This window comes from Amblyomma americanum, chromosome 4, assembly GCF_052857255.1.
Source record: "Amblyomma americanum isolate KBUSLIRL-KWMA chromosome 4, ASM5285725v1, whole genome shotgun sequence".
Lineage (NCBI taxonomy): Eukaryota > Metazoa > Arthropoda > Arachnida > Ixodida > Ixodidae > Amblyomma > Amblyomma americanum.
The window spans coordinates 75,103,349-75,118,754 of NC_135500.1; positions in this window are offsets into that span (position 1 = coordinate 75,103,349).

The following is a 15,406-nucleotide window of genomic DNA, read 5'->3' on the forward strand; positions in this document are numbered from 1 at the left end:
CCTAACACTCAAGCGTAATTTCGTGATGTAGTGTCAGTTCTTCTCTTGAAGCTTCCTTCAACAAAAAAGACTCCGCCATGACCGACACTGGCGAGAGACTACGCTTACGCCCTTGCATTGAGGGCTATCGCGCTCGGAAGCTGGATAACACTCAAGCGTAATTTCGTGATGCAGTGTGAGTGCTTCTCTTGAAGCTTCTGTCAACAAAAAAGACTCCGCAATGACCGACACTGGCGAGAGACTACGGTTACGCCCTTGCATTGAGTGCTATCGCGGTCTGAAGCTGCATAACACTCAAGCGTAATTTCGTGATGCAGTGTGAGTGCTTCTCTTGAAGCTTCTTTCAACAAAAAAGACTCCGCCATGACCGACACTGGCGAGAGACTACGGTTACGCCCTTGCATTGACGGCTATCGCGCCCTGAAGCTGCATAGCACTAAACCGTACCTTCGTGATGTGGTGTCAGTGCTTCTCTTGAAGCTTCTTTCAACGAAAAAGACTCCGCCATGACCGGCACAGCCAGAGACTACGGTTACGACCTTTCATTGACGGCTGTCAAGGTCTGAAGCCGCCTAACACTCAAGCGTAATTTCGTGATGTAGTGTCAGTTCTTCTCTTGAAGCTTCTTTCAACAAAAAAGACTCCGCCATGACCGACACTGGCGAGAGACTACGCTTACGCCCTTGCATTGAGGGGTATCGCGCTCTGAAGCTGCATAACACTCAAGCGTAATTTCGTGATGCAGTATGAGTGCTTCTCTTGAAGCTTCTTTCAACAAAAAAGACTCCGCCATGACCGACACTGGCGAGAGACTACGGTTACGCCCTTGCATTGACGGCTATCGCGCCCTGAAGCTGCATAGCACTTAACCGTACCTTCGTGATGTGGTGTCAGTGCTTCTCTTGAAGCTTCTTTCAACAAAAAAGACTCCGCCATGACCGGCACAATCAGAGACTACGGTTACGACCTTTCATTGACGGCTGTCAAGGCCTGAAGCCGCCTAACACTCAAGCGCAATCTCGTGATGCAGTGTTAGTGCTTCTCTTGAAGCTTCTTTCAACAAAAAAGACTCCGCCATGACCGACACTGGCGAGAGACTACGGTTACGCCCTTGCATTGAGTGCTGTCGCGGTCTGAAGCTGCATAACACTCAAGCGTAATTTCGTGATGCAGTGTGAGTGCTTCTCTTGAAGCTTCTGTCAACAAAAAAGACTCCGCCATGACCGACACTGGCGAGAGACTACGGTTACGCCCTTGCATTGACGGCTATCGCGCCCTGAAGCTGCATAGCACTTAACCGTACCTTCGTGATGTGGTGTCAGTGCTTCTCTTGAAGCTTCTTTCAACAAAAAAGACTCCGCCATGACCGGCACAATCAGAGACTACGGTTACGACCTTTCATTGACGGCTGTCAAGGCCTGAAGCCGCCTAACACTCAAGCGCAATTTCGTGATGCAGTGTTAGTGCTTCTCTTGAAGCTTCTTTCAACAAAAAAGACTCCGCCATGACCGACACTGGCGAGAGACTACGGTTACGCCCTTGCATTGAGTGCTGTCGCGGTCTGAAGCTGCATAACACTCAAGCGTAATTTCGTGATGCAGTGTGAGTGCTTCTCTTGAAGCTTCTTTCAACAAAAAAGACTCCGCCATGACCGACACTGGCGAGAGACTACGGTTACGCCCTTGCATTGACGGCTATCGCGCCCTGAAGCTGCATAGCACTTAACCGTACCTTCGTGATGTGGTGTCAGTGCTTCTCTTGAAGCTTCTTTCAACAAAAAAGACTCCGCCATGACCGGCACAATCAGAGACTACGGTTACGACCTTTCATTGACGGCTGTCAAGGCCTGAAGCCGCCTAACACTCAAGCGCAATTTCGTGATGCAGTGTTAGTGCTTCTCTTGAAGCTTCTTTCAACAAAAAAGACTCCGCCATGACCGACACTGGCGAGAGACTACGGTTACGCCCTTGCATTGAGTGCTGTCGCGGTCTGAAGCTGCATAACACTCAAGCGTAATTTCGTGATGCAGTGTGAGTGCTTCTCTTGAAGCTTCTTTCAACAAAAAAGACTCCGCCATGACCGACACTGGCGAGAGACTACGGTTACGCCCTTGCATTGACGGCTATCGCGCCCTGAAGCTGCATAGCACTTAACCGTACCTTCGTGATGTGGTGTCAGTGCTTCTCTTGAAGCTTCTTTCAACAAAAAAGACTCCGCCATGACCGGCACAATCAGAGACTACGGTTACGACCTTTCATTGACGGCTGTCAAGGCCTGAAGCCGCCTAACACTCAAGCGCAATTTCGTGATGCAGTGTTAGTGCTTCTCTTGAAGCTTCTTTCAACAAAAAAGACTCCGCCATGACCGACACTGGCGAGAGACTACGGTTACGCCCTTGCATTGAGTGCTGTCGCGGTCTGAAGCTGCATAACACTCAAGCGTAATTTCGTGATGCAGTGTGAGTGCTTCTCTTGAAGCTTCTTTCAACAAAAAAGACTCCGCCATGACCGACACTGGCGAGAGACTACGGTTACGCCCTTGCATTGACGGCTATCGCGCCCTGAAGCTGCATAGCACTTAACCGTACCTTCGTGATGTGGTGTCAGTGCTTCTCTTGAAGCTTCTTTCAACAAAAAAGACTCCGCCATGACCGGCACAATCAGAGACTACGGTTACGACCTTTCATTGACGGCTGTCAAGGCCTGAAGCCGCCTAACACTCAAGCGCAATTTCGTGATGTAGTGTCAGTTCTTCTCTTGAAGCTTCTTTCAACAAAAAAGACTCCGCCATGACCGACACTGGCTAGAGACAACGGTTACGCCCTTGCATTGAGGGCTATCGCGCTCTGAAGCTGCATAACACTCAAGCGTAATTTCGTGATGCAGTGTGAGTGCTTCTCTTGAAGCTTCTTTCAACAAAAAAGACTCCGCCATGACCGACACTGGTGAAAGACTACGGTTACGTCCTTGCATTGACGGCTATCGCACCCTGAAGCTGCATAGCACTAAACCGTACCTTCGTGATGTGGTGTCAGTGCTTCTCTTGAAGCTTCTGTCAACAAAAAAGACTCCGCCATGACCGACACTGGCTAGAGACAACGGTTACGCCCTTGCATTGAGGGCTATCGCGCTCTGAAGCTGCATAACACTCAAGCGTAATTTCGTGATGCAGTGTGAGTGCTTCTCTTGAAGCTTCTTTCAACAAAAAAGACTCCGCCATGACCGACACTGGTGAAAGACTAAGGTTACGTCCTTGCATTGACGGCTATCGCACCCTGAAGCTGCATAGCACTAAACCGTACCTTCGTGATGTGGTGTCAGTGCTTCTCTTGAAGCTTCGTTCAACAAAAAAGACTCCGCCATGACCGGCACAGCCAGAGACTACGGTTACGACCTTTCATTGACGGCTGTCAAGGTCTGAAGCCGCCTAACACTCAAGCGTAATTTCGTGATGTAGTGTCAGTTCTTCTCTTGAAGCTTCTTTCAACAAAAAAGACTCCGCCATGACCGACACTGGCGAGAGACTGCGCTTACGCCCTTGCATTGAGGGCTGTCGCGCACTGAGGCTGCATAACACTCAAGCGTAATTTCGTGATGCAGTGTGAGTGCTTTTCTTGAAGCTTCTTTCAACAAAAAAGACTCCGCCATGACCGATACTGACGAGAGACTACGGTTACGCCCTTGCATTGAGGGCTATCACGCTCTGAAGCTGCATAACACTCAAGCGTAATTTTGTGATGCAGTGTGAGTGCTTCTCTTGAAGCTTCTTTCAACAAAAAAGACTCCGCCATGACCGACACTGGCGAGAGACTACGGTTACGTCCTTGCATTGACGGCTATCGCGCCCTGAAGCTGCATAGCACTAAACCGAACCTTCGTGATGTGGTGTCAGTGCTTCTCTTGAAGCTTCTTTCAACAAAAAAGACTCCGCCATGACCGGCACAATCAGAGACTACGGTTACGACCTTTCATTGACGGCTGTCAAGGTCTGAAGCCGCCTAACACTCAAGCGTAATTTCGTGATGTAGTGTCAGTTCTTCTCTTGAAGCTTCTATCAACAAAAAAGACTGCCATGACCGACACTGGCGAGAGACTACGCTTACGCCCTTGCATTGAGGGCTATCGCGCTCTCAAGCTGCATAACACTCAAGCGTAATTTCTTGATGCAGTGTGAGTGCTTCTCTTGAAGCTTCTGTCAACCAAAAAGACTCCGCCATGACCGACACTGGCTAGAGACAACGGTTACGCCCTTGCATTGAGGGCTATCGCGCTCTGAAGCTGCATAACACTCAAGCGTAATTTCGTGATGCAGTTCGAGTGCTTCTCTTGCAGCTTCTTTCAACTAAAAAGACTCCGCCATGACCGACACTGGCGAGAGACTACGGTTACGTCCCTGCATTGGCGGCTATCGCACCCTGAAGCTGCATAGCACTAAACCGTACCTTCGTGATGTGGTGTCAGTGCTTCTCTTGAAGCTTCTTTCAACAAAAAAGACTCCGCCATGACCGGCACAGCCAGAGACTACGGTTGCGACCTTTCATTGACGGCTGTCGAGGTATGAAGCCGCCTAACACTCAAGCGTAATTTCGTGATGTAGTGTCAGTTCTTCTCTTGAAGCTTCTTTCAACAAAAAAGACTCCGCCATGACCGACACTGGCGAGAGACTACGCTTACGCCCTTGCATTGAGGGCTATCGCGCTCTGAAGCTGCATAACACTCAAGCGTAATTTCGTGATGCAGTGTAAGTGCTTCTCTTGAAGCTTCTTTCAACAAAAAAGACTCCGCCATGATTTACACTGACGAGAGACTACGGTTACGCCCTCGCATTGAGGGATATCGCGGTCTGAAGCTGCATAACACTCAAGCGTAATTTCGTGATGCAGTGTGAGTGCTTCTCTTGAAGCTTCTTTGAACAAAAAAGACTCCGCCATGACCGACACTGCCTAGAGACAACGGTTACGCCCTTGCATTGAGGGCTATCGCGCTCTGAAGCTGCATAACACTCAAGTGTAATTTCGTGATGCAGTATGAGTGCTTCTTTTGAAGCTTCTTTCAACAAAAAAGACTCCGCCATGACCGACACTGGCGAGAGACTACGGTTACGTCCTTGCATTGACGGCTATCGCGCCCTGAAGCTGCATAGCACTAAACCGTACCTTCGTGATGTGGTGTCAGTGCTTCTCTTGAAGCTTCTTTCAACAAAAAAGACTCCGCCATGACCGGCACAGCCAGAGACTACGGTTACGACCTTTCATTGACGGCTGTCAAGGTCCGAAGCCGCCTAACACTCAAGCGTAATTTCGTGATGTAGTGTCAGTTCTTCTCTTGAAGCTTCTTTCAACAAAAAAGACTCCGCCATGACCGACACTGGCGAGAGACTACGCTTACGCCCTTGCATTGAGGGCTATCGCGCTCTGAAGCTGCATAACACTCAAGCGTAAATTCGTGATGCAGTGTGAGTGCTTCTGTTGAAGCTTCTTTCAACAAAAAAGACTCCGCCATGACCGACACTGGCGAGAGACTACGGTTACGCCCTTGCATTGAGGGCTATCGCGGTCTGAAGCTGCATAACACTCTAGCGTAATTTCGTGATGCAGTGTGAGTGCTTCTCTTGAAGCTTCTTTCAACAAAAAAGACTCCGCCATGACCGACACTGGCGAGAGACTACGGTTACGCCCTTGCATTGACGGCTATCGCGCCCTGAAGCTGCATAGCACTAAACCGTACCTTCGTGATGTGGTGTAAGTGCTTCTCTTGAAGCTTCTTTCAACAAAAAAGACTCCGCCATGACCGGCACAGCCAGAGACTACGGTTACGACCTTTCATTGACGGCTGTCAAGGTCTGAAGCCGCCTAACACTCAAGCGGAATTTCGTGATGTAGTGCCAGTTCTTTTCTTGAAGCTTCTTTCAACAAAAAAGACTCCGCCATGACCGACACTGGCGAGAGACTACGCTTACGCCCTTGCATTGAGGGCTATCGCGCTCTGAAGCTGCATAACACTCAAGCGTAATTTTGTGATGCAGTGTGAGTGCTTCTCTTGAAGCTTCTGTCAACAAAAAAGACTCCGCCATGGCCGGCACTGCGCGAGACTACGGTTACGCCCTTGCATTGAGGGCTATCGCGGTCTGAACCTGCATAACACTCAAGCGTAATTTCGTGATGCAGTGTGAGTGCTTATCTTGAAGCTTCTTTCAACAAAAAAGACTCCGCCATGGCCGGCACTGCGCGAGACTACGGTTACGCCCTTGCATTGAGGGCTATCGCGCTCTGAAGCTGCATAACACTCAAGCGTAATTTCGTGATGCAGTGTGAGTGCTTCTCTTGAAGCTTCTTTCAACAAAAAAGACTCCGCCATGACCGACACTGGCTAGAGACAACGGTTACGCCCTTGCATTGAGGGCTATCGCGCTCTGAAGCTGCGTAACACTCAAGCGCAATTTCGTGATGCAGTGTGAGTGCTTCTCTTGAAGCTTCTTTCAACAAAAAAGACTCCGCCATGACCGGCACTGGCGAGAGACTACGGTTACGCCCTTGCATTGAGGGCTATCGCGCTCTGAAGCTGCATAACACTCAAGCGTAATTTCGTGATGCAGTGTGAGTGCTTCTCTTGAAGCTTCTGTCAACAAAAAAGACTCCGCCATGATCGACACTGGCTAGAGACTACGGTTACGCCCTTGCATTGAGGGCTATCGCGCTCTGAAGCTGCATAACACTCAAGCGTAATTTCGTGATGCAGTGTGAGTGCTTATCTTGAAGCTTCTTTCAACAAAAAAGACTCCGCCATGGCCGGCACTGCGCGAGACTACGGTTACGCCCTTGCATTGAGGGCTATCGCGCTCTGAAGCTGCATAACACTCAAGCGTAATTTCGTGATGCAGTGTGAGTGCTTCTCTTGAAGCTTCTGTCAACAAAAAAGACTCCGCCATGACCGACACTGGCTAGAGACAACGGTTACGCCCTTGCATTGAGGGCTATCGCGCTCTGAAGCTGCGTAACACTCAAGCGCAATTTCGTGATGTAGTGTGAGTGCTTCTCTTGAAGCTTCTTTCAACAAAAAAGACTCCGCCATGACCGGCACTGGCGAGAGACTACGGTTACGCCCTTGCACTGAAGGCTATCGCGCTCTGAAGCTGCATAACACTCAAGCGCAATTTCGTGATGCAGTATGAGTGCTTCTCTTGAAGCTTCTTTCAACAAAAAAGACTCCGCCATGACCGGCACTGGCGAGAGACTACGGTTGCGCCCTTGCATTGACGTCTATAGCGCTCTGAAGCTGCATAACATTCAAGCGTAATTTCGTGATGTAGTGTCAGTGCTTCTCTTTGAGCTTATTTCAACAGAAAAGACTCCGCCATGGCGGGCACGGCGAGAGAAAACGGCTACGCCCTTGCATTGACGGCTATCGCGAAATAAAGCTGCATAACACTCAAGCGTAATTTCGTGATGCAGTGTGAGTGCTTCTCTTGAAGCTTCTGTCAACAAAAAAGACTCCGCCATGACCGACACTGGCTAGAGACAACGGTTACGCCCTTGCATTGAGGGCTATCGCGCTCTGAAGCTGCATAACACTCAAGCGCAATTTCGTGATGCAGTATGAGTGCTTCGCTTGAAGCTTCTTTCCGCAAAAAAGACTCCGCCTTGACCGGCACTGCGAGAGACTACGGTTACGCCCTTGCATTGAGGGCTATCGCGCTCTGAAGCTGCATAACACTCAAGCGCAATTTCGTGATGCAGTATGAGTGCTTCTCTTGAAGCTTCTTTCAACAAAAAAGACTCCGCCATGACCGGCACTGCGAGAGACTACGGTTACGCCCTTGCACTGAAGGCTATCGCGCTCTGAAGCTGCATAACACTCAAGCGCAATTTCGTGATGCAGTATGAGTGCTTCTCTTGAAGCTTCTTTCAACAAAAAAGACTCCGCCATGACCGGCACTGGCGAGAGACTACGGTTGCGCCCTTGCATTGACGTCTATAGCGCTCTGAAGCTGCATAACATTCAAGCGTAATTTCGTGATGTAGTGTCAGTGCTTCTCTTTGAGCTTATTTCAACAGAAAAGACTCCGCCATGGCGGGCACGGCGAGAGAAAACGGCTACGCCCTTGCATTGACGGCTATCGCGAAATAAAGCTGCATAACACTCAAGCGTAATTTCGTGATGCAGTGTGAGTGCTTCTCTTGAAGCTTCTGTCAACAAAAAAGACTCCGCCATGACCGACACTGGCTAGAGAAAACGGTTACGCCCTTGCATTGAGGGCTATCGCGCTCTGAAGCTGCATAACACTCAAGCGCAATTTCGTGATGCAGTATGAGTGCTTCGCTTGAAGCTTCTTTCCGCAAAAAAGACTCCGCCATGACCGGCACTGCGAGAGACTACGGTTACGCCCTTGCATTGAGGGCTATCGCGCTCTGAAGCTGCATAACACTCAAGCGCAATTTCGTGATGTGGTGCGAGAGATTCTATTTAAGCTTCTTTCAACGAACGAAGACTCCGCCATGAGATGTCTAGTGTGAGAAATTTGCAAGCGCAGTTGTATTTATCCGCAAATGATTCCTTTGATGTTTTACTCTATATAATGAATGCTCTTACTCTTAGCCAACGAAAAACATTTTTCTGGAGGCTTAAGGTGAGAAGTGGGTCGGAGTGGGGAGATGTGATGGGTTTCTGGGCATTCCTTCGTAGTGAGGTGGGGTGGGGAATTAAGTGCCTAGTGGGTGGTGCTTCTGGACGGCAGCTGACTTTCCCACTGCGTCTTCGAATTCGATTTCACTGTCGCTTTGTTCTTCAGTCGCTACGTGTGATTCTAGTAGGTGGCGGCCTTGAGGAAGATGGCGGTGGGTGGCGAGCAACTCTCTGGCTCCGGAATATGGTGGCGAGGTGGATGATGCAGTCGTTGCGAAAAAATGAATATGGTAAATATCCAAGGATTAATAAGTTCATAAGATACAAAACGTTAACCAAGCTTCGCGTCCCATGCTGTACACCTGCGGAAGAGCGATGGAAATCATATCTATTCGCCTACAACGCCTACAAAGCTTTTTGGGGTTTACAAAGACTTGCAACACATCACTGCCGTGAACTAAGATGTGCTCAGGGAGGTAGCCTTAGCAGCCGCGGCCTCGCTCACAGAGCATACACGTTTCAAGTACGATCTCTTTTTTGGACTGTAACGAACAATAGTTAATTCGCACTTTCCTTTCTATTGTGTTTGCGCTTTTGCGTGCAAGTGCATTTTCTTTCTTGTAATTAGAGAAGAATGCCGGCAGCGCTTGGACAAAGCCGTTGGCTCCGGTACTCGAGAGCAATTCTTCGAACCTGGGCCTGGGTGTTTCTATGAAGATTAAGGAAAGCTTTTTTTATTGTCACAAACATCGGGGCAATACGAGTATGCACGAAAAGAAGAATAACTGACCTCCACAAAATTATGCACCAAAAGTGAAAGTGCTTCTTTTATGAGGCGATGTATAGCCTGGGTATATCCAAAGCCGATATATCTAATTGTTCTTTATAGTGAATATGCAGAACATCTTGAAAATCCCATGCAAAGGTATATCTTCATGCTGTGCGTGGTGTGTATGCACGGCATGTAATATCAGGCTATGCACTAGCGCATGCTGTGAACGGATTCATTGATTTCGTGCAGCTAGGCTCTCTAAATTGCAATTCTTAGCTCTTGCATTACCGCTCGCGTTTCGCGGTCGGCTGTTGCTTTTAATAGTCAAAAGCCGACGCAGAGCAATGGGCAAACAACGAACGGGTACCCTAGTGGCTACAGGAAGACCAGGCGGGCGCTTTGGCAAAACTATCAGATAACTAGCAGCAAACAGAAAACGAAAAGACAATTTGCAGAATGGTTAACATGCTACTATGAACCACAATCACATTTAGGATGTCTTGGTATCGGAGCAGAGGCTGAAGGCTAGATTTAACAATCTCGATGTTCGCATCAACGGAACCGACACGCACTCGATAAGCACCTTTAAGGCCACAGCTTCGCCCTGATTGAAGCGAAGATACACTCCGCGCTCTTAGCAAGCTATCGGACCATCAAAAACAAGGCGGACGATTTTGTCTCTTCGTTAGCGACTTTGCAGCCGCAGGTTGTACTGAGCACTGAGTCCTGGGGAGCTATACTCTCTACACAAGACGGCTGTTTGGCGCCATATTTCGTCACTGATTGACGCTCAAGGCGTAAAGATACTAGTGACGAGTTCCAGTTATGTTGCCCTTGGCCTTCTGGTGTCAAAATTCGTATTTGTGGTAAAGTCAAAATGACATGACCTTGAAAACAAGCTATTTTGTGGTGCCAGAATTGTATACACAAGTGATTGTGAAGGAGAGATGAAGTTAAAACTTTGCAGAGAAGGAAGTACTTGCGTTTTATTTTTTATGTTTTAGAAGTGAGCTACATACAGAGGATGACCCATTTCCTGAAATGATATTGAGTGTAACACCGTCACGAGGATTTCCTGATGCGCGAGCATTAAAAAGTGATAACAACATGAGGCTGCATGATGCAAAGGATGTGTTGCCTTTGCCGAATATTGCCACGCTTTGTCGCTGCAGTTTCGGGCGGCCATGAGGTAGGCGAATTATGCTAATGAAAAAATGGCTAACAGAACGCTGATTTATACGACTGTTAACTCACTGCTGTTTGGTTGGAGTTTATTTGTAGTAATCAATTGTTCAGCCGCACCTGTTTTTTCACAGAAGAAATTGAAGCGACGTCATAAAGGTACATTTTAAATAAGCTACCTTTCAGACCATTATTAATAACGGCGCTAATCCACAGCTGCATGAGGGCTATCCCTATTCTGTCGTTGAGAACACTTCGCTTACAGCGAGAAATCATCACGCCAGTGCCGTAGAAACAACACGGCAATGGCGACGCCCGTAGCTGGCGTTCCTTAACTTGGCCACTCCTTTTTTTCCAGAGCTGTTGAAGACAAAATCCCTTCCTATTCCACCTTACATACGCTGACCCCCGTCTGCTATACCTCAAAAAACGACCTCACAGAGCGCCTCAACCCCACTACGACCGATATGTCTGCGACGTATAATTCGCATGACCTTCGTCACTGGGACATTGCTCACCCACAAGCTACATTCCCGTGTTCTTTCTTGTCCCTGTTACTGCCCTTTTTTCTTCTTCAAGTATGTAATAACTCGCTCAACTCGTCGTTTTACTGAAGCTATATTATCTTAAAACTCTCGCAATGATGCTTCTGGTTGTTCACCTTTCTACCCTTTGCCGGGCCGCGAGCCTCAGTCAACACTGGACTCAATGCTTCCTATACCTCTGGTGCTCCACGCTCTCAATATGCCCGCGACAAAATTGTCCGTGTCGACTACGCCTGCCAACTTGTGCGCTCCCGACTAGTAACCTCGCAAACCTCACGCCAGGAATCCTGGAGACGCCGTCACCGCACAGAGTCCTCTCGTTGGTCCGCGGTCTTCCGTTAGACGCAGTGTGTGGCAGGTTCTCTCAGTCCACGAATGAGACTTTACAGATATCCATGAAGTGAAAAGTATACAACAGCTGTATCTTACCGATGCTCACTAACGAGGCAGAAACGTGGAAGCTAACAATAAAGGCTCCGCCTCGTTTAAGGACAACGCGGCGAGCTATGGGAAGAAAAAAATTGGTGTGACATTCAGAAAACGGGCAAAATGGGTTACCCACTCTGCCCGCCTCGGTTTCTGAACGTCACACCAATCATTTTTCTTTCCATAGTTCGCCGCGTTGTCCTTAACCACAGCTGAGCCTTTTTTGTTAACCTCCACGTTTCTGCCTCGTTAGTGAGCGCCGGTATGATACAGCTGTTGTATACTTTTGTATACAGCGAAACCGGAAGCGGGCAGAGTGGGTGTCCCCGCTGTGGTGGCTCAGTGGTTAGGGTCCTCGGCTACTGATCCGGAGTTCCCGGGTTCGAACCCGACCGCGACGGCTGCGTTTTTGTGGAGGCAAAACGCTAAGGCGCCCGTGTGCTGTGCGATGTCAGTGCACATTAAAGATCCCCAGGTGGTTGAAATTATTCCGGAGACCTCCACTACGGCACCTCTTTCTACTTTTCTTCTTTCGGTCCCTCTTTTATCCCTCCCCTTACGGCGCGGTTCAGGTGTCCGCTGATATATGAGACAGATACTGCGCCACTTCTTCCCCCCCCCCCCAAAAAAAAAACAACCAGCCAACCAGAGTGGGTGAGGGAGAAAAAAATGGGTTGATGACATCTTAGAATCAACGAGGAATAAATGGGCTTGGGCTGCGCATGTAATGCGAAGGAAAGATAACCGCTAGTCCTTAAGGGTAACGCAGTGGATTCCAAGAGAAGACAAGCCAAGCAGGAGGCGGCAGAAAGTCGGCTGGGCGGCTGAGATTAAGAAGAACGCAGGCGCAGCTGGCAACGGACAGGGTTAACTGGGAAGGCATAGGAGAGGCCTTTGACCTGCAGTGGGCGTAGTCAGGCTGAGGATGAAGGATGCAGAGGACTGCCCAAAAACATCTTTCCTATTATGCGGGCTCTTACCTTGAGCTCCGCCATGTCACGGCCGTCACCTACAGGATCGTTCCAGCCTTAACATAGACAACCTGAGATTCCACTCAACAAGATATTTGGTTGTCTTGCGCCTGTAGCCCTACCTCTCGCCATGATCTGAAACATCCTAATTGACATAGGGATGGCGTTTTTCAAGCCGGGAGGACTTTGTTCTCACAATTTCTCTCTCACTGCCCGTCATCCAACAGCGCCCAACACACTCTATGCCACTCCACGTGGGAACCCCTGGGAAACGCACCGTCACCGAGAATTCGTCACATTTACCGGCTCCAGTCAAGTGAGGGCGCACGAGCAAAGTTTCGTCTGGTAGTGTGTACTCTTCAAGAAACATTTCGTTCTCCCGAACGACGGGTCCGCTGTTGCGATGTTGCGGCACCAGGGGGCTTTCGCCAAGCGCCGGCTCTGCCTGTGCTGTAAACCTTATCCCTATTCGCGATTCGGGTGGAATGTAAGAAGCCTTGGCGGGCATGAAACGAAACACGCGACTCTTCAAACCACGTCTTTGCGCTCAGCCGTGCTGTTCCCCGCAAGGGGTCATCCGGTGGCTCGGGCGAACCGGCCACCCTTTAACTACGGCACGACCTGGGCTGTTCGCCATGCTGTATGCTTCGCTTTGAGCGCTTCTCGCCGACTGCCGACGAGGATATCGTAGAGACTGCAGGGGCGGGGCGTTGAGAAAGAAGCTACCATGGTTCTAATGATCACGCTTGCATTCACCGATGATCCCTGATAGAAATACTTGCCACCTGTCACGGTAGCTCAGTGGTTATGGTGCTCGGCTGCTGACCCCAAAGGCGCGGTCTCGATTCCGGCCGGAGCGGTCGTATTTCGAAGGAGGCGAAATGCTACATTCTCGACTGTTGTGCGACGTCAGTGCACGTTAAGGAACTTCAAGTGATCCAAATTATCTGGAGCCCTCCACTACGGTGTCCGTTATACTCTCAGTCGCTTTGGGAAGTTAAACACCACAAGGCAAACCAGACAAGAAATACTTGCCAACGTGGATAATGAGATGGCCTTATCAAAGGTTGCCCCGAAGGTGGTCTCGAAGATCAGAAAGCTACGGGCGGCTAGGGCGGAGGTGCGACCTTCGATCATGTCGTCGGGTAGCCGCAGCGTCATCGTGACGTCGTAATGGTCTGGCCGAACTGGGTCTTCTCCTGGTCGTCGTGTCTTGTGGGCGCGGGTAGGGACAGGGAGGAGAAGAGATTTGGTCTTTTCGGCTCAGCTCGAGCACTAAGTGGGGAGGAGGGAACCAGGGGTCCTCGGCTGTGGTCCAGGCGCACGCAAGGCGTCGATGCTGCATGACAGGGATGAGGAGTTCGTCTATTCCTCCACCAAATATCACTCGGCTGCAAGCGAGCGATCCGGACATCAGGATGACAGAAAGTGATACGATTTATTGGCTCCGTTTCTAGCGCGACTTCTGCGTTCCTTGCCTCTGCCCGCTTCGTCGTTGTATTTCACATGGCATATTGAAGTGTACGAGCCCGCGTCCTGTGTACAGATGACGAGAATTTAAAACACATCTCAAACGCAGTGCAGGCTTTCGTTAGAATATTGGTATGGTTGACCCTATGTGTTGCGGGTGCTTTAAGCGAAGATTATTTGAACACATCGCGTCTTGTGTCAGGCTCGCCACGCTTAATCCTTGAACAGGCCTTCCAAAAGGAAGAGGTGACGAGTAGGATAGGTGTACGAAGGCTTTCATTCCTCTGGAAATGGGGTATGTGGTAGGTGTAGGAAGGCTTTCACTCCTCTGGAAATAAAGAAAAAAAGAACGAGGGCCGGAAAAATTGTCGAGGACTGGGGATTACGGCTTATATGAGGAGGTGGATCCTCCTTTAGTTTCTGTTTAAGCAGTGTCTTTAATGTCATCCAACGGCACTTTTTATTAAACATTGCACACCTGTCCAACGGCTCAACAAGGAATCTGTTTGCGGTTTGGCAAACAGCACTTTTATCCAGCATTCGGGTGCCGTCCGATAGCGCAGAAACAATGCACGGCAGCACCATACCACGGCAATCCAGCTACAGGCATTCTACCGGGTGTTTCATGAATAATGTTCTGCATTTTTAAAAAATAGGCTTTTAGAATTAGAACAGCGGTGTTCTCGCGCATCATTGTTAGTTGTGTAACGCATCAGAATACAGATAAAACCTGTTAAATGAGAGATCTGTTAAGTAATATTGAGTAGATCCCTATTAACTATCGCTGTATGTATCCTATTTCTTGAGAGTCTTGCAGCCCAGCTCAACTAATATCCATAGCAGTTGACAGAACTCAGAAAATGCTTTTACCCTCGGCGGTGTTGCCCAAAAAAATTTTGGCTATTTCAACGAGTTACATGCACGGGGGGGGGGGGGGGGGGGTTGCTTTGCCAGGAAGCTTTTCGAAAGCACATGTAATAGCTGAAGAGGGTTATTAGAGACACATTCATTAAATAAACGACCGTGCTAGACTGCGTGCACCTTGACTAGAGGGACAAACAGTGAGCCCAGATTTAAATATTACAAAATGAAGAGAAATATTGCGAAGGACAATTAGGAAAAACAAGAAAAGAGCAAGACACGAAGAGATTGGGGCGGGAAAGGTGTGAACAAAATAAAAATAATAAAGTAAAAGAAAATGAAAACCCGAGTTCTGGTCACATAATACGACCTACGGGAGATCTCAGACTCCGCAATCACAAGAGACGTCAAGGCACTTACCAATCTGGTCCTTCATCTAAATTCCTTCATTTGAACACCAGCTTTCACCTAGAAACAAGCGTCACTTCTATGCGCACCAAAATTGCTCCAAACTATGTCAGCAAATTAATGCATAACATAGAATCTAGTTTTGTTCTT